General features: G+C 48.7%; 1 long non-coding RNA gene across 1 annotated transcript; it reads right to left on the reverse strand.

Annotated features, from left to right (window-relative positions):
* Positions 1 to 9,191: 9,191 nt before the first annotated feature.
* On the reverse strand, positions 9,192 to 16,817 carry LOC307176905. Its single transcript, XR_013824940.1, has 2 exons — positions 16,589 to 16,817; positions 9,192 to 9,300 (listed from the first exon to the last, which is right to left on the reverse strand). It is a non-coding gene; the product is annotated as an uncharacterized lncRNA (long non-coding RNA).
* Between the last annotated feature and the right edge of the window lie 1,911 nt (positions 16,818 to 18,728).

Below are 18,728 nucleotides of genomic sequence, written 5' to 3' on the forward strand. Positions count from 1 at the left end.
TCCCGTCCCCCACACTGCACTTGTGCCGTTGTTTCCAGGGACCCACGTTAAATTCCATCTTATGAAATCCAGCCTGGCTCTCTGATCCACTGAGCCTTTCTGGATCCTCATCTTGTCTGCCACTGTATTCACGCCCTTCCCAGCTTTCAGTCAAACCTACATTTGACTCACGACTTAGCTCCTCCTTCTACATCTCCTGCCACATGACCAATAACACTACTGGCCTGTTTGGAGACAAGAACAAAGCTCTGAGAACCACCACCAGAGCCTGTTTCCACATCACAACCTAGACATGGATCGGCAGCTTTGCAAATGATGGGGCGGTTGCTAGGCAGCTTTGGCTTCACTAACTTGTCCTTTCATCCAACCCACCTCTTTCCGTTTTTGCATAAGAACCACCGCTGGCACTTTGCTCAAGTTCCAGAAACTTCCCGCTGTGTGCCTTCCCCAGGTGTGCCGCAACCGTGATCCTGGCAGAACGAGGAATTCAGTCAGTTTGACTTTCTCATGGAGCCCCTGTTGACTCCCAGTGATGGCAAGTGCCCCCCCTGCCCCAACCGTCCCTTTAGCATCCGACGGTGGACTCCTGCCCCCACCTCGTCCATCTGCTGCCCTGTCTGGACACCACTGCACTGTCCACCCATCTGAAGCCCTCCAGAACTCCTCCTGGGCTCCAGAGCCCCCAGAGAGAACCTCAGGGATGCGCTCATGGAATTAACCACAACACTGCTTACAGTCTGATCCTCTTATGAATCTGGGTCAGCAGATGTGAAGTTAGAGCACAAGCACTGCCAACTCCTTCCAAGAAAAGTGGGTCTCTGCTCCCCTCAACGTTTATCGCACGGCAAGCACGAGAAAGGCGCAGATGCTCCCTTCAAGCTGCTTACAGTCCAGTTCAAGGTGCATGCTAGTAACAATAAGATAAAAGAGACTATAATCGCCACCTTTACAAGGCTGGAAGTGAGCCATTACAGGGTTTGTAAGACAAATTACTTCTCCTTGGGCAGAGAGAAAGCTTCTTGGAGGCATATGGATTAGATCCTAAACAGCAGCTAAGTGCTGGCGAGGATGCAGAGAGATGGCTCCGGCACCGCTGCCTGCAGGCCTATACGTTCACGGACATTCCTGAGAACAGCCAAGTGACAATGCAACAGATCTCTTTAAAGCGCTTATACCATTTGACCTAGTGCTTTCAAAGTCAGAGGAAGTCATCCAAACACAAAGTTGTTCAAGCTGCTATTTAAATGATACCACCGTTGAATGGAATACTAGGCAACCAGCAAAAGACCATGGTGGACGCAAACCTGATCTCAGCTTAGGGACCTAAGAGGGTGTCCCTTGCTGTCTCAGATAATCACGGATTAACGTGCCCCGATTTTCCTTTCCACACGTTATGAAAATGCAATGCTTTCCCGCTCATTGCGTGGATGATCAAGAACTTCCTTCCTCCCAAATGCATTTTTTCTGTCTAAGCCCCTTGTCCAGGGCTGCCCAAACTCAGCTTCCACAGCCCCCAAGCATTTCATGGTTTGGGTGACTTTAGTGTCATTATGGGGATGTGCAGAGGGGCTTAGAGGAGGCCGCTGGGTGCCAGCCCACTCTCCATTCCCTGGAGAAACGGACAAATCAGTCTCCACGCTTCTCCAGAGCTTTTTCCTCAAAAAAGGGGGCAGATTTTTCCCTAAAAGGAATTCTTGTATCAGTTGCTAATAATATACATTTCCCCCCCCTTACATTATTGTATGAGGAATTTCTCGTGACATGGGAAAATGCTTATGATAACATGAGCTAAGCAGGAAAAAAGCAAGATACCATCTTAACATCATGCCCAGGGTAGTCTCAACTATGCAAAACGACGTGCATCCAGGAGGGACTTTAATCAGACAGTAGTGGTGGCCATCTCTGGTCACTGGACTCTGGGTGATTTCTATTCTCCTGTATGTCCATGGCTTTATTTTCCAAGTTTTCAGAGGTAATGAAAATATTTGGAAGTACCTGAGAGAATGGTATTACCATTTGGAAAAATTAAAAAGTCAAAAAGCCAGGAAAAGCCAGTGTGGGGCAGGAAAATGCGGTTCCTTCCCACCCAGGGCGCAGACAGGCTGATGCTCCGGCCCCGCTTGCTGATAACCACCGACCTCACGTGACCTCATGTGAAAGCTTGAGGGTCCCGATGTTTTTAAAGGCAGATCTATTTATATGACTCCTCCTCATCCTGTTGCCAGACTGTCCCCGGGCCACCTGATGCCTCGAGGACGTGGCTCCTGCCGGAATGGTGGGCCCGAGTCCCTGCAGCCCCGAAGGCGCACCTGCTGGTTCCCAGGCGCACAGAGCATCCTTTCTCCCTAGCGCTGGAGCCGCCCAATGAGGTTCTCACGCCCACGCGTTCCCTTCTTTCCTCAGAGCAGCAAAGCCAGGGCATTCACCAGGGCGGCTCTGGGCTTATTACCTCTGCCAAACGTGTAGCTTCCGATTAATCGACAGCCAAGGCCGGGATGCAGACGCAGCCTTGCGCAGCTGGCAGGCGTGTTTCCAGAGGAAATGCAAGCATCCGCGAGGATACGGAAGGACCGCTACGATCTCAGTCCGAAGCGGTTTCCCTGACTTTTCGCAGGGCATACCGTGGAAGCACACACACACATCTTACTGTCCTGGACGTCTCGGAGGCAGCTGTTCACAGCTCGTCTGAGGCCAGACACGGCTCGTAGGTGGTGATTCCTGAGTAAGCTTCTCTCCTCCCTTCTGACCTCCAACAGGAAGCACGAGGGGAAAGAAAATGCTTTTCCTTGTTCGGAATGTGCACATTTCTCGTAGGTGGTGTGCGCTCTTCTTTGATTTCTTTAAATCATTACGAGAGGCTGGTTCTCTGGGCAGCCCAGAAGCGATTCTTCCTGCACCTGGGAAAGTGATGCTGTTCTGTCACTCGGGGTGAACAGCACTGCCCGTTCACCTGTGCGAATCCTCCAGGGGCCCCGCTCCACACCAGCACTCCCGCCACGTCTCCTGCCAACCGCCGCTCGTCCTCAGGCAGGACCAAGGCCGAAGGAAGCCAGGCAAGAATCCCCTGTCCTTGCGGAGACCCAGGGAAATACTCCGAAAGAAAGGGGCCCCACTTAGACATGCGGCTCCTGCCCCCTCGCCCCCCGGGGGAGACGGAGGCAGCGCAGGGGCTGGCGGATCTGAGAGTCAGCGCGGAAGGAACACAAAAGAGGAAGAGGGAGGGGCTTGGAGAGAGGACCCTCTGGTAGATCGCGGACCAGGGCAAGGCCCCGACGGGCAGGGGTCTCCGCCTCCTTTCCGGTTCTTCCCATGTAAACACACTCCAGGTGTGAATCGGGTACCAGCAGCCCGTGTGGTTTGGGGAATACCTCAGCTTTCTCCATCAGCCGTCCCGTAGCAACCTCAACTCTGATGAAAAGGCAGTGTTCTGGGTCCTGGGAGATTTCTTTTTTTTTTAAAAAAAAATTATTTATTTATAGCTGTGTTGGGTCTTCATTTCTGCGCGAGGGCTTTCTCTAGTTGCAGCGAGCGGGAACCACTCTTCATCACGGTGCGCGGGCCTCTCACTATCGCGGAGCACAGGCTCCAGATGCGCAGGCTCAGTAGTTGTGGCACATGGGCCTAGCCGCTCCGCGGCATGTGGGATCTTCCCAGACCAGGGCTCAAACCCGTGTCCCCTGCATTGGCAGGCAGATTCTCAACCACTGCGCCACCAGGGAAGCCCCCTGGGTGCTTTCTTTCGTCAGAGAGGAGGGACAGAAAAAACCCACAGCTAAGGAGCTGGAAGGAGAGAGGGTCAGCATAGAAGCTATCCAGAGAGCTGGGTTGATATCTTTGCTCTGGAGACCTTTAACTTGATGTCGCCCTCCCACACAGCTGGCTTACAGTGTTCCTCCTGGTTTGCTTGTCTGGGTTTTCTGTCTCTACTTCGTTGGACACTATGATTCCCAAGTAATAGAATGTACTGTTGCTGAGAAAGATCTTTGACAAAATTTGCATCACAGAATTTGGTTCCATGACCTTGCTGATCTTCATTTTTCAAATCATACAATAGTTCTGCATTTTTAGGCCTCCAGAATTCTATATATTTATGTCTTCCTGGCTATCTCAAAGTCATTCAGTGCTCCTCAAACCCTAGGTTAGTGTATCTGTTGGTATTTTTGGTTGGTGACAGTGCATTGCCGTTCATGAATACTACTTCTAGGGATGATATCTTGTTTTAAAAAATTTTATATTGGATTGATTTACAGTGTTGTGTTTGTTTCAGGTGTATAGCAAAGTGATTCAGTTATACATATACATATATCTCTTCTTTCTGAGATTCTTTTCCCATATAGGTTATTACAGAATACTGAGTAGAGTTCCCTGTGCTATACAGTAGGTCCTTGTTGGTTATCTATTTTATATACGATAGTGTGTATATATTAATCCCAAACTCCTAGTTTATCCCTCCCCCAAATCTTGCCATGTTTATGTGTTATCAAGATCAAAATAAAGGTGCTCACCCAGTAAATAGTCCAATCCTGCATGCATTATGTACAAAACACACTTACTATAGACCTCAGCATCCTTCCTGAGTAGAAGGGTGAGGTGGGACCTGGGAGGAGAGAGAGAGAAGCAACCACAGCTCAGATGGTAAGTATGTGCCTGGTTCAGACCACAAAGCAGGGCCGGCTTCGTGGCATGGCCAGTGTCACAGGGCCCCCGCTGGGCTAATGGCCCACTGTCACGTCTTGAAATTGCTAATGTATTTTGAACAGGGAGCCCTGCATTTGTATCTTGCGCTGGGCCCTGCAGATTCTGGAGCCAGCCCCTGCTGCAGAGCTCAAGGTACCAGGAATAACAGAAAAGGTCATTGGGGTCGCTCCTGCAAACAGTGTTGGCAGTGGCTCTTTGGGTCAAAGTGAGCCAGGACCAGGGGGTGTGGCGCCCTGGGCTGCCCGCACAGTGGTCCTCTGAGATGAGCTTGGGGAGGGCCAGGGGCTGGCCAGACGGCCGGGCAAGCTCTCCCTTTGAGGCTGCGCCTGGCAACAGCTGCTCACCCTGCCCGGCTGAAGAATTTAGCTGCAAAAATCTAATTTGGAACTCCCTAATTAAGCTAATGAAGTCAAGCCATTTTAATCTGTTCTTGGTCCAGTCCTGTGTCTAGTCCCAGAGTAAATAGATGATGGTGACTTTGTGGCATATGTGTTTTGTTTTGTTTTTTTGATATATGAGCCAGGCAACATCTTTGTATGATTCTTTTTTAAACTTTATGAAAGGAACTGATTTTCCTTAGCCTTGAATGTTTGAGATGAGGTGAAACCATACTGCCTTTAAAATAAGTCAATCATGTTCTCATTTTTTATTTACTGACAACTGCAAACCAGTTGTGCTGAAATAGTCCCTTAGTCCCGAAAGACCCTTGTGAACCTCAGGGTTTTCTTGTTTAAGGAACATTTATGAACCATAAATGTCACTATACACAAATGTCTCCTGAAACGGGCTGAGGTTAGTGGAAGAGAGACCAAGCCCTTTTTGTCCTTTGTCCTCACAATTCTATAAATGAGGAAAATTCACTCATTAACCTTTAAACTATATAAATTATTCCCCTGAGACACATACATCTCAATAACATTGGGCAAGCCTATGAAATGCAGAGATGCTCGGTTTCATCCACCCGTCTTCCTGCCAATCATGATCGTCCTTTATGAGATATTTCCACCTTCTCTTCAAATAACTGAGATGAAGTCATCCTCTCCCCTTTGGAGTTGATCGATTCATTTTCTGTATCTTTTAAACATGAATCCAAACAGTAGGCTAGTTCCAGCATCATCTGTTTCTCTCTTTAGAGGGCTTTGTTTTCCACCCATGTAATTTAATTCCTAAACATTATTAGAAAATACAGGAACCATTTACAAAGAGCCCAGTTGGTTAACAATAATAAGAATAATGACAACAGAAGTAAGAGGTAATGTTGGCCGAGTGCCTACCCTATGCGTCAGGCACCAGGCAGAGGGCTTTGTATATATTATTACTTAATTCTCCCGATCACAAGAGGCAGGGACCCCCACTGCTGGAAATGAGGGAATCGGGGCCAGACCAGCTCTGCCCTTAGCCAGCGCCCAGCTGGCAAGCGGAGGGAGGATCTGGCCCAGGCAGTGCCAGGGCTCCAGGCATCGCTTGGGTTCTTTTCTGTAGGAAGATCTCTGTCCCCCGACTTAGCTCCAGATCAGCCAAGTGCTACCTGTGAGTTCTCCACATGCAGAGCGACGGCTGAGACAGTGTGAGCGCTCAGCGCCCTTGGTCCCCACCACCAGGAAGAAAAAGCTCTCACGTCACGGTTGAGCACTCTTTCCTACGTGTGAGGCTGGCAGTTCACTCGGGGACACAAAGATCAGAAAAACACAGACCTTCAGAAATCATATGCAAATCTTCCAGATTTCCTTTAGAGAGACAGAGCCCAACCATCCTGGTTTGCCTGGAACTGAGGGGTTTCCTGAGATGTGTCTTTTAATTTTAAAATCCCTGCCAGGGCTTCCCTGGTGGCGTAGTGGTTAAAAATCCGCCTGCCAATGCAGGGGGCACGGGTTCGGTCCCTGGTCCGGAAAGATCCCACATGCCATGGAGCAACTAAGCCCGTGCACCACAACTACTGAGGCTGCGCTCTAGAGCCCGCGAGCCACAACTACTGAGCCCACGTGCCACAACTACTGAAGCCCGCATGCCTAGAGCCCGTGCTCCGCAACAAGAGAAGCCACCGCAATGAGAAGCTCGTGCACCGCAACGAAGAGTAGCCCCCACTTGCCGCAACTAGAGAAAGCCCGTACGCAGCAACGAAGACCCAATGCAGCCAAAAAAATAAAAATCCCTGCCAGACCAGGGTGAGTTGGCCATTCCATGGGTAGAAAAGCAAGCAGCATCACTGTGTATGTTGAAAAGAAAATACATGCACCTCTGTGTGTGGACGCTCCGAACAAACACCAGCTCCTTGCAGCCTTCTGTGTATGCCCCACGCCCACAGAGGCCGAGGGGTCCCCGAGGTAAGCAGTGTGCTCAAGACTCACATCTCAGTACTGTGAGTCCCTAAGGACCCAAGGTGAATAGGGGCCAACCTGGGGGAAGACAGGCCCAGAGGAGGACCTTCCAAAGCCCCGAGGATGCAGAGAGGAGATGGGAGTGAGGGCGGGGCTGCCTGCAGGTGGGAGCGCCCTGGGAGGGACGGGTACCCCTCTCCCTCACTCCCCCCACCATCCCATGACTCCCCCCAACGACACTGGACCCTTTCAACAGCGGGAAGCAGGGACCACTGCTCTGGTTGACCACTCCAGGACACCCCCTCTTCTCCTGCTGTTGACCCCAGCAGGACTGTTGTAAGAGTCCTGGACTACCTCCTGTGCTTTGCTGTCCCCCGCGGGCATTTGGACAAAGTTCACGAGGGCTGACGTCCTAGAGGGGCACACTGACCCCAGGACAGATGCCGCCCTGCCATCTGTCTCCAGAGAAGCCTTTGAGCTTCCATTTAGGTGGAAACCAGTATGGTGGACAGAGCCAGAGCGTTTTCATGAAGCCTTGAGAAGGAATCCTGGGGAACCAAAAATAACAGGGAAAGACAAATAGCTTTTCTTTTCTTTTCATTTTAATATTTGTTGCTGAAGAGCCCCTTGTTTATAACCTTTGGGCATGTGCTCAGTTCCCATGACAATGCCACGGCGGAGCCAAAATGTGAAATCAGACTCATTGTCAACCACAGATGTGCAGCAGGGTCTGGGCGGGGCTGCAAAAAGGAGGGATCGGCGTCAGCTGAGCACGAAACAGTGGTACATTCTGTTCTGTGGACCCCGGTAGCCACTACAGTCCAGATGCAGGCGTTTCACACAAGGTTGGAAAACCCTCAACAGAGGAGATTCTAGGGAGCGAAGAGGAGAATGCAGCTGAATTTGGGTGATGAACTGGGTCTGATTTCAGAGAGAGACAGGGTACTTCCCTGTGGTCAAGGCATTTGCTGAGCCAAGAACTAGTTCTTACTGTTGGGCAGTGGAAACATAACAGGGTCCTCTGGGAGGTAACAGATGCCCAAATCATATTAATACTTAAGCTGATTAAAGATTTATAGTAGCTCGGTTTAACCATGTCACTAGACTAACATCTTTTACTTCTATTTTTATTTTGAGGTTAAAATGGGAACCGCTGTGAAAACAAGCATGGAATTAATTTCCTGTCATCTTTTAGGAGGAATGTGACATCAGTACTATTGCTTGCACTGGAGGGCTCTCTGACTCAATAAAAATCGAATGTCGGGCACTACATTAGTCCTGCAGAAGGGTGACTCTCCTGGTAAGCATCTATGATATGTTCATAGATAGAAGACACAATATTGTCATCAGGCCAGTTCTTCCCAACTTCATCTGTAGATTCAGTGCAATCTGAATCAACATCCTAGCAATTCATTTTGTGGATATTAACAAACTGATTCTAATGTTTATAGAATTAAAAGACCCAGAAGAGCCAACACAATATTAAAGGACAAGAACAAAGTCAGAGGACTGACACTCTCCAAATTTGAGACTTACTATAAAGCTATGGTAATCAAGACAATATGGTATTTGAGGGGAAAAAAGACAAACAGATCAATAGAAGAGAATACAGAATCTAGAAATATAACCACATGAATATAGTCAACTGATCTTTAACAAAGGCACAAGAGCAATACAATGAAGCAAAGATCACTTTTCAACAAACGATGCCAGAACCACCAACAACAATGAATCTAGACGCATACCTTACACCCTTCCCACAAAATAACTCAAAATGGACTGTACAATGCGAAACTATAAACTCCTAGGAGACAACACAGGAGACCGTTTAGGTGACCCTGGGTATGGCAATGACATTTTAAAGAACACCAAAGTAGCAATCCATGAAATAAATTATTAATAATCTGGACTTTACTGAAATTAAAAACTTGTACTCTGCAAAAGACAACATCAAGAGAATGAGAAAACAAGGCACAGACTGAGAAAAAAGTATTTGCAAAAGACATCTGATTAACAACCGCTATACAAGATGTACAAAGAACTCTTTAAACTCGACAACAAGGAAATGAACAACTGGATTAATAAATGGGCAAAAGACCCGAAAAGATACCTCACCAAAAAAGATGTACTGATGGCAAATAAGCATAGGAAGAGATGTCATGAGGGAAGTACATACCTTTAGAATGGCCATAACCCAACGGAGACAACACCAAATGCTGGCGAGGCTGTGGACAACGGGAACTCTCATTCACTGCTGGGGGGAACGCACAATGGTGCAGCCACGCTGGAAGATGGTTTGGAAGTTTCTCACAAAACTGAACATATTCTTACCATGCAATCCAGCAATCACGCTCCTTGACATTGACCCAAATGAACTGAAAATTTATATCCACACAAAAACCTACCCACATATGTTCACAACAGCTTTATTCATAATTGCCAAAACTTGGAAGCAACCGAGAAATCCTTCAACAGGTGAATGGATAAATAAACTGTAGTCCAACCAGACGGTGGAATATTATTCAGCAGTAACAAGAAATGAGCTGTCACCCATGAAAAGATGGGGAGGAACCGTAAATGAATACGACTAAGTGAAAGAAGCCAATGTGAAAAGCCTACCTACTGTATGGTTCCAACTCTACAACATTCTGCAAAAGGCAAAACCATGGAGACCATAAACAGATCAGTGGTTGCCAGGGGGTGAATGGGAAGGAAGGATTTTTTGAAGCAGTGAAACTACTCTGTATGGCACTATAATGGTGGATATATGTGATTACACATTATGCATTTGTCAAAATCCATAGAATCTACAATGCCAGGAGTGAATCCTAGCGTAAACTCTGGTCTTTGGATGACACTGGGTCGATGCAGGTTCATCGACTGTAAGAAATATGCCACTCTGGTGCAGGGTTTTGATACTGAGGAGGCTGTGCATACGTTGGGGCAGGAAGTATACGGGAAATCTCTGCACTTTCCACTCAATTCTGTCAACCTAAAACTCCTCATAAAAAAAGTCTATTAAAAAAATATATATAGTGAGGAAAGGAAATGATTAAAAGATGTGACTATATAAAAGTTAATAATATGAAATGAAAATTATAACCTTTCAAAATAAAATAACATCCTAAACATTAAGTCACTGGCAAACATAACATTGTAACATTGTAACACTTATGCTCAGGGTTCCAAGTATAATCTCCCCCAGCTGAACTGCTTCCACTCCCACATTTGCTGGGACACAAAGCACCTCTCCCCCCGCCACCACCATCAGCTGGTCCTCGTGTCTCCATGGAGAGGGCAGCTGAGGAGAATCAGGAGGACGCAGACCGCATCTACGTCATGCTCTCCATCCTGAAGGAAGGACACCCCTCCACTCCCAGAGCCAGAGTGCCTGCCAGCTTTCCCTTCCTCCCTGGAAGGCCTTTTACAAAGTACTTCCCTTGGCTGTGGCGTCTAGAAGCTTCTGTCTGGCGAGAAACAGCCTCTGATGTGGAGAAACAGCCGATGCCCTGCCTGCCTGGGGCAAGAGGGGGAGGGTCTGTGCTGGGGTGTCTCTATTTCTGCTTTGCAAATAAGATCATCTACACCATTTTTTGCGTTTTTTTTTTTTTAAAGAGAAATGATTTCTGACATGAATGTCAAAGGATAAAAATCATGTGAGTAGGGACTTCCCTGGTGGTCCAGCGGTAAAGAATCCGCCTTCCATTGCAGGAGATGCAGGTACAATCCCTGGTCGGGCAACTAAGCCTGCGTGCCACAACTACTGAGCTCGTGCGCCCTGGAGCCCGGGCGCCACAACTAGAGAGAAGCCCACATGCCGCAGAAAAAAAATTTATGTGAGTAGAGAAAGCATAGCTTCCTTGGCATCCGTGCTCTTTTTTTTTTTTTCTCCCAAAACAATGCACTAGAGAAACACAACTGAGAGATCAAAGATATGTCAATAGATACAGATATAAAACTAGATATAGATAAGAGGAGATTTATTACAGGAATTGGCTCCCACGGTTATGGGGGCTGAGAAGTCTCAGGATCTGCCATCTCCAAGCTGGAGGCCCAGGAAAGCAGGTGATGCAGTTTAGTCTGAGTCAAAGGCCCAAGAAGGGGAGGGGGAGGCCAGTGGTGTGAGTGCCAGTCTGAAGACCAGAAGCGCTCATGTCGAGGGCAGGGTCAGCTGAAGCAGCACGGGCAGACTCCCCCTCCTTCCCCCTGCTGTTCTACTCAGGCTTCCCATGGGTTGGATGTCGCCCACCACATTGGTGAGGCTGGTCTTTTTTTTTTTGTGGTACGCGAGATTCTCACTGTTGTGGCCTCTCCCGTTGCGGAGCACAGGCTCTGGACACACAGGCTCAGCGGCCATGGCTCATGGGCCTAGCTGCTCCACAGCATGTGGGATCTTCCCGGACCGGGGCACGAACTCGTGTCCCCTGCATCGGCAGGCGTACTCCCAACCACTGCGCCACCAGGGAAGCCCGAGGCTGGTCTTCTTGACTCCACCCGTTCAAATGCTAATCTCTTCTGGAAACACCCTACAGACACACTCGGAACTCCTCTTTTACTGGCTCTCTGGGCATCCCTTAGGCCCGTGGGGTTGGCACATAAACGTTTGTTTCTTCACCACTAAGTTGCAGGCAACTTTCTGCAACAACGCCACACGAGTGAGCTTTTGCTGCCATAGTGCGGAGTAACAAACCAGCCCAAATCGCAGGAGACACCGACCAAAAACATCTGTTTCTCATGGCCAAATGCCCTTCCTCGCGGCCTTGCTCTTTCGATCCTGTCTCCCCAGCACTCATAACTCCACAGCATACCTGGTGGGCCTGCTTGGTAAAGCTGGGGAGCGGGGCTCATCTGCTGCCTGAAGCCCTGTGTCCCAGCAGGGCTGCAGGGCATCGGCGCCACATACTCAGCAAGAAGCTCGACATGAAGCAGTGGGTAAAATCAACCAGCTCTCTGAACGGCCAGATGCGGGGTTTCTTCCTTTTTGTCCACTGCTCCACGTAGTTCTATGTCCATTATTTCAATTCTCAGGGCGACGGTTGCATCTCAGATGCTGAGTTTGTGTGTGATTAGTGCAGTTCCTATTAGTAACAGCCCGTAGATCAGAATGCCCAACGTGCTGTCTCATGGGGACCTTCCATCCTGCTGCAGAGCTGGTGTCTGTCATCCACAGGGTACACAGTCAGCCTCTGGTCAACCGTGAGAAGGCTCCTGCCTACCCAGCTGAACCCTCCATCCTCTGGGTGACTTTCCTGTCTCCAAGAAGGGCGAGTCTCTCCTCTGTGTTTCAGAGACAACAATAATTATCACGACGTCCACCATTTGGGGAGCATTCATTAGCATAAGAATGATACGCGCACTCTTACTTCATCCTCATCAGAGCCCACTGGTAGGTACTGGCTATTCCCATTTTACAAATGAGAAAACCTGAGGCTAGAAATGTTCATTCAATTGCGCAGAGCTTGGCCTGAGTTAGAGCAGCTCCTGTGACTCTCATCAGCCTTGGAAAATAGAAGTCTTCCCATCAATTTTAGCACGGTCCTACTTCTCTGTAATTAAAAATGTCCAGTTCCATGTGCTATCTGAGGCTCCAAATTCATTTAAAGTGAAATGCTTCTCCATCTAGATTTGGTTTCTAAGTATCACTTTCCACTGAAAGGAACCAGGGCTCCTTGAAGAAATTACTTTGGTCAGATTTGGGGCAGGAAATGTACAAGATGAAACTGACATCCTGAGCGTGAACATAGGAAACCATCTAAGAGCCCAGAGTATTTTTAAAACGACCACAAGACCCAATCTGAAGGCTCATCAGTTCACAAAAAATTGGATAATTTGAGCGCCCAGAAGAAGGATGATGACAACCAAATATATACCAACTCATGGGTTCATAATAATATGAAAACAAACAAAATTAAACATACAAAGAACAAAAATCCCAAACCTACTGGTTACCTTTGGAGGCAGCTAGGACACCCACACATTATTCTGAAGACGGAATGTAAAGAAGACTCCTTTCCCAGCAGTTGATGGGAAATTTCTTAATAGAAGAACCCAGATAATTAATATGCAACTAATTATATTCTTAGAAAATCACAATCTTGCAAAGAAACGGTGGAGCTTGGGAATGAGCATCAGTGGCTGTTAAAAGCCATCAGGAGGACGTGAAGACCTATCCCATGAATGCAAGGCAACAGGGAGTCCCGTTTGGTTCCTGATTTGAATAAATGAACCGAAGCACTCATTTTTGAGTCAAGGGGAAAATCTAACATGTGCTGCCTCTCAAATATTAGATATTATGGGAATACTGCTAAGTGTGGTTGGGTGTGATAATAACATTGTGGTGATTTTCTTTTTAATGTCCTTATGTATTAGAGACACATACTGAAGTGCTGATCAGTATTGTGATGCCATGTCTGGGATTTGCTTTAAAATCCTCCAGGAGAAACCACATTGGGGAAGAAGAGGTAAAACGTAAAAGGCAGAATATTGATAACTGTTGAAATTAGCGGATGAGTAAATGGGGGTTTATTACTCTACCCTTTCTACCTTTGTGTATATGTGAGACCCATTTCCATAATAATTAAAAGAATTTTTTATTAACAAGCCAATGCTTCTCTCTAGCCCAGTTCTATTCTAGCCTGAGGACCGGAGTGAAAGGGCTCTTCTCCCCTCCTTCCGCCCACGCCTGATGTCTGGCTGGGAGCAGGACCAGAGGGGAAACAAGGGCAGGAAGCGTTTCACCTGACAGGTGCACTTGCATCTAATGCTGGTGTCTTGTGAACCTGGCAGGTGTACGAAGCTCACTCTCCTTCCAGGTAGGGGTGGATTTTACGTAATTATTGTTTAGAGACTCTCCTTTGTTGAGTCTTTTCACCCACTGGCCCCTTAATGTGGGCAATGCCCCAGGCTGGCCCTCATCTTCCCCGCCACAGCCACAGCCCCAGTCCCACAGGGTCCATGTTTCCAGCAGTGCACCCCCTGCCCACATACACAGACCCTCTGTCATTGTCCCAGTGTTCCTGCCTGGGACCTTGTCGGATGAAGGCCCTTTTAAGATGGCTTCAGGCTGGTTCTCTTCCATGTAGGCACAGCTCATCCTAGCCCAATGTCCCAGAAGCAAGATACAGGGTATTCCTTGACTTTGGGGTCTCTTCATTCGTTTCCTTTCCAAATTCTCCCAAGAGGGACAAATAGGTCCCCTTGACTGGGATACCATCTGGGAAGGGGTGGGGACAACAGAGGATCCTGATATTTTCTGGGAGCTACTGCTGTTTCTCAGCTAGGGGTTATCAAAAAAAAAAAGAACCTGTTCGACTTATGGACATAGAGAACAGACTTGTGGTTGCCAAGGGGGAGGGGTTTCAGGGAGGGAAGGATTGGGAGTTTGGGATTAGCAAATGTAAACTATTATATACAGGATGGATAAACAACAAGGTCCTACTGTATAACACAGGGAACTATATTCAATATCCTATAATAAACCATATGGGAAAAGAATATTTTAAAAAAGAATGTATATATACGTAAAACTGAATCACTTTGCTGTACAGCATAAATTAAAAGAACACTGTATGTCAACTGTACTTCAATAAAAACATTTTTTAAATAAAAGAACCTGTTCCGTCTTCTCCTGTCATTCTTGCTTTCTGCCATGTATGCAACAAGCCTCACCAGACTACATCACCACTGTGGGCCTCTCAAGAAAGTCCCAAGGCATGTTGTGCCTGATGTATCAGTCAACCAGCTCTTGATAGCAAGTAACAGGACACCTGACTAAGAGCACATAAGCAATAGTGACCTAGTATTATATATAATAAGTATAGAGGTAGAAAATTCCACATTGATCCAGTGGTTTGATGATATCAGGGTTCTAGGTCAGCCTCTCTGCATTGTCTTGTTTTGTTTGTTTGTTTTTTCTCCTCGTGGTCCCAAGATGGCTGCCACAGTTCCAAACATCCCATCATCCACAATAATATACAAAGGCTGGAAGGAAAGGGTAAATTCACTTCAAGTACATCTGTTCTCATCAAAAAGGAAAATATTTCCCCCAATTCTCCAAGACTTTCCTTTACATCTCACTGGCCAGAACAGGGTTGCACACCCTCACTCCACTGCTGCCCAAACCCAATCACTAACGAAGGGGAATAGGATTCTCAGGATTGTCTTAGACCAGACCCATCATGATTCATCCTCTGGAGCTGGTTCCATCTCCCCTCAGTCAGCCAATCCCAGAATGGAAATGAGATTTCATTACCCAAGGAAAAAGTGGGACTGGCTGTCAGTGGACCACGGGCACCAGCGACAAATACCACCCTTCGCCCAGGGCAAATCATAGCAACGTCAGGCCTTCTTCTTCGACATGAAACAGTCACACTCAAGCGTGGTTTGGGTGATGGGACCGGAGCTGAGTCCTCCAGCCTTAAGAGGCTTGTTTCTGCATTGTACATCCTCTGAACAGGCTGTCACAGAGCGGGCCCCATGTCAGGGGGCCACACCAGGACACGTGCCCCGGCTGCAGGGTCCTCCGTCTCACCTGGGGATTGGCTACCCCGGCCCCTCCTCTGGGCAACACTGCCAGCCCGGCTTCCTCTCCCCTCCCACGTCCCCGGCTGGGAGGCTGGGTTTGCTCAGCCAGGGAGGGGGTCATGCTAAGGACTGACATAGCCACCAAGTGTGGTTTGGGGTATGTACAGGAGAGAGAGGGAGGTGGAGGGGGGTGGGAGGATGAAGGAGGAAAGAGAAAGGGCCGTTCCCTCTGGATTCATAGGGTCGCGTTTACAGATTTTACTTCTACTTCTGTTTTCTGCTGGTTTATGATCAACACTTAAGCAGGTTAGAGCGTGGCTTATTTTATTATTTTTTTTAATTAATTAATTTAGTTTTATGTTTGGCTGCGTTGGGTCTTCAATGCTGCACGCGGGTTTTCTCTAGTTGCGACGAGGGGGGCTACTCTCCGTTGCAGTGCGCAGGCTTCTCATTGCAGTGGCTTCTCTTGTTGTGGAGCACGGGCTCTAGGCGTGCGGGCTTCAGTAGTTGTGGCTCGCGGCCTCAGTAGTTGTGGCTCGCGGGCTCTAGAGCGCAGGCTCAGTAGCTGTGGCACACAGGCTTAGTTTCTCCACGGCATGTGGGATCTTCCCGGACCAGGGCTCGAATCCGTGTCCCCTGCTTTGGCAGGCGGATTCTCAACCACTGCGCCACGAGGGAAGCCCAGAGCATGGTTTAATTAGTTTGAATATCCCTGCTCTGGATTGGGGGTTAATTTAATTTTCACCACTGGAATAGACTAATCGGATTCTCCGCTTGGGGAGTTTGAATGTGAAATACAGAGACAGAGTTAGCAGAAAATAGTGGAAGCAAAGTGAAAGACAGAAGGCGTTGGGCAGTCCTGCCCTGAGAGCTGAGGTCCATTCAGACTGAGAGAGACAGGCTTCTGCTCTGTCCTCCTGAGGCCACAGGACCCAGCCTCACGTCTTCATCTCCCCACATATCCATAATGAGTCCTCCTTACACAAGGGAACCAGGTGGGGACCTTTTTTAGCACTAAAAAGCTCCTTAAGATCTTAATCGGTACTTACTGTTTTCTAACCTTCTTCAATGTCTTCTCAATTTCGATCCCAAATCAGCAAGTGAAATATGTCCCAGTTCTCTGTTCGTGAACGACATTGTCGCCTGGGATTCGGCCTGGCTGGTGCGGCTTGTGTGGCCAAAAATGAAGTTCACTCCTTCGTCCCGTTAGGGAACCGGTGACCGAAACAGCCTGCCTTGGCCACAGAACGCTAACCACTACCGCGAGTCGTCTCACCTCAGGAGGTCCGCAAAGAGAACGCAGCGCTGCAGCTGACAACTAATCGCGAGAATTCGGGCGGGGCCGCGAGGAGGAGGGAAGAGACGATTGGTCCTGCCAGCCTCCCAGAAACCCTCGCGCTGAACTCCATCTTGGCCGAGAGATGCGCGCGCCACCAGGAAGGACCGAGTCAGACCAAATATGGGCCGAGGGAGTTGATTGGCCAGAGACAACCCGTTAAGTAACCCCGTCACCGTAAACCCCGAGAATGTGAACCACGCGGAGAGCAGTTCTCCTGGGTTCCCTTACTCTCCTGCTCTCCGCCCGGGCCCCCGTTCCCAGTAAAGCCTTTTGTTTTGTCAGCACGTGTGTCTCCTCGGACAGTTCATTTCTGAGTGTTAGACAAGAGCCCGCCCTCGGGCCCTGGAAGGGGTCTCCCTTCCTGCAACAGGTCATTCGTTTGTTCAGCGTGTATTTAATCTGCCCTGGGTGTCACATTAGGGGATGTCCAGGGTGAGCAAAGTGGCATCAAAATGCCACAGGTCCATCCGGAATATCTGACGCTTTAGAGAAGAGCGCGGAAAGACTGAAACCAAAAATAAGTGAGCTCTGGAGGAAGAAAGATGACAAAAGATGCTCACTGGTTCCTGGGAAGAAGCAAGGAGAGAGGGCCGCGAGGCATCCGTGTCACGGTGGCGGTGGGAGGGACGTGGGGTCAGCCAGGCGTGCACCTCAGGCCCCAGGTAGGCGGTCCTCTCCAGACAGGCAGCCTGTCCTGGGGACAACCTGGAACTGATCCCGCCAGCACCCCCAGTGCAGAAAGGCCCCTCGGACCCTGGGGCTTCCGGCGGAGGCCAGCCCAGCCGCCGGCTCTGCGTGCCCTCGGGGATGGGGCGTCCGAGGACCAGGTGGCGAGAACAAGGTCTGCGCTCTGCACAGAGATGGCTGTGTGTTTGGCTTTTGAACCTGAAAAATGGTAGAGGTATTTTATAATAGCAAAGTGTTGTAAGTGGCGGGTCCACTTTCTGGAGGAGTGAGGGTGTGTGTACCGGGGTTCCAGATGTGTTCCAAGGGAAGGACACGTGACTTTGGTGTCAGATGCCAGGTGTTCCTATATCGAGTGGTTGGCCAAGGCTTCCCAGTTACAGTTTGGACAATTAAGAAGGATCTGCTGCAGCTAACTGGCTGCCTGATTCAAGGCCAAGATCACAGCCTGAACGCCGGGCTCGGCTGCTTCACTGACGTGATCCTTTAAGGACGTGGCATCACTCAGAAGTCCGCTCATTCATGTGCCTGCTCAGAATCCTTCTGACCCGGACATGAGAAATGGACTCTAAGCACACTTTCAAAAAGGAGACAAGAACGATTGGAATGATTTTTCTTACTTTTTGCAACAGTTGGACGTTACACTCAAAGAATCGCCTGCAATCTAAAAAAAAAAAATGGTACTGAAGAACCCAGGGGCAGGACAGGAATAAAGACGCAGCTGCAGAGAATGGACTTGAGGACACCGGGAGGGGGAAGGGTAAGCTGGGACGAAGTGAGAGCATGGCATGGACATATATACACTACCAAATGTAAAATAGATAGCTAGTGGGAAGCAGCCGCATAGCACAGGGGGATCAGCTTGGTGCTTTGTGACCACCTAGAGGGGTGGGATAGGGAGGGAGATGCAAGAGGGAGGGGATATGGGGATATATGTATATGTATAGCTGATTCACTTTGTTATGAAGCAGAAGCTAACACACCATTGTAAAGCAATTATACTCCAATAAAGATGTTAAGAAAAAATAAAATGTGAAAAAAAAAAGAATCTCCTGGTTCCACATAGGTGGTCAGGGCTACGGACACAGTGGGTCCCACCATCCCTGCACGGTCCCCACCTGCCGGGCACCCTGAGGCAGGACTGGGGGGCAAAGCTCTGCTGACCC

The sequence above is a fragment of the Stenella coeruleoalba genome (genome assembly GCF_951394435.1).
Source record: "Stenella coeruleoalba genome assembly, chromosome: 18".
Classification (NCBI taxonomy): Eukaryota; Metazoa; Chordata; class Mammalia; order Artiodactyla; family Delphinidae; genus Stenella; species Stenella coeruleoalba.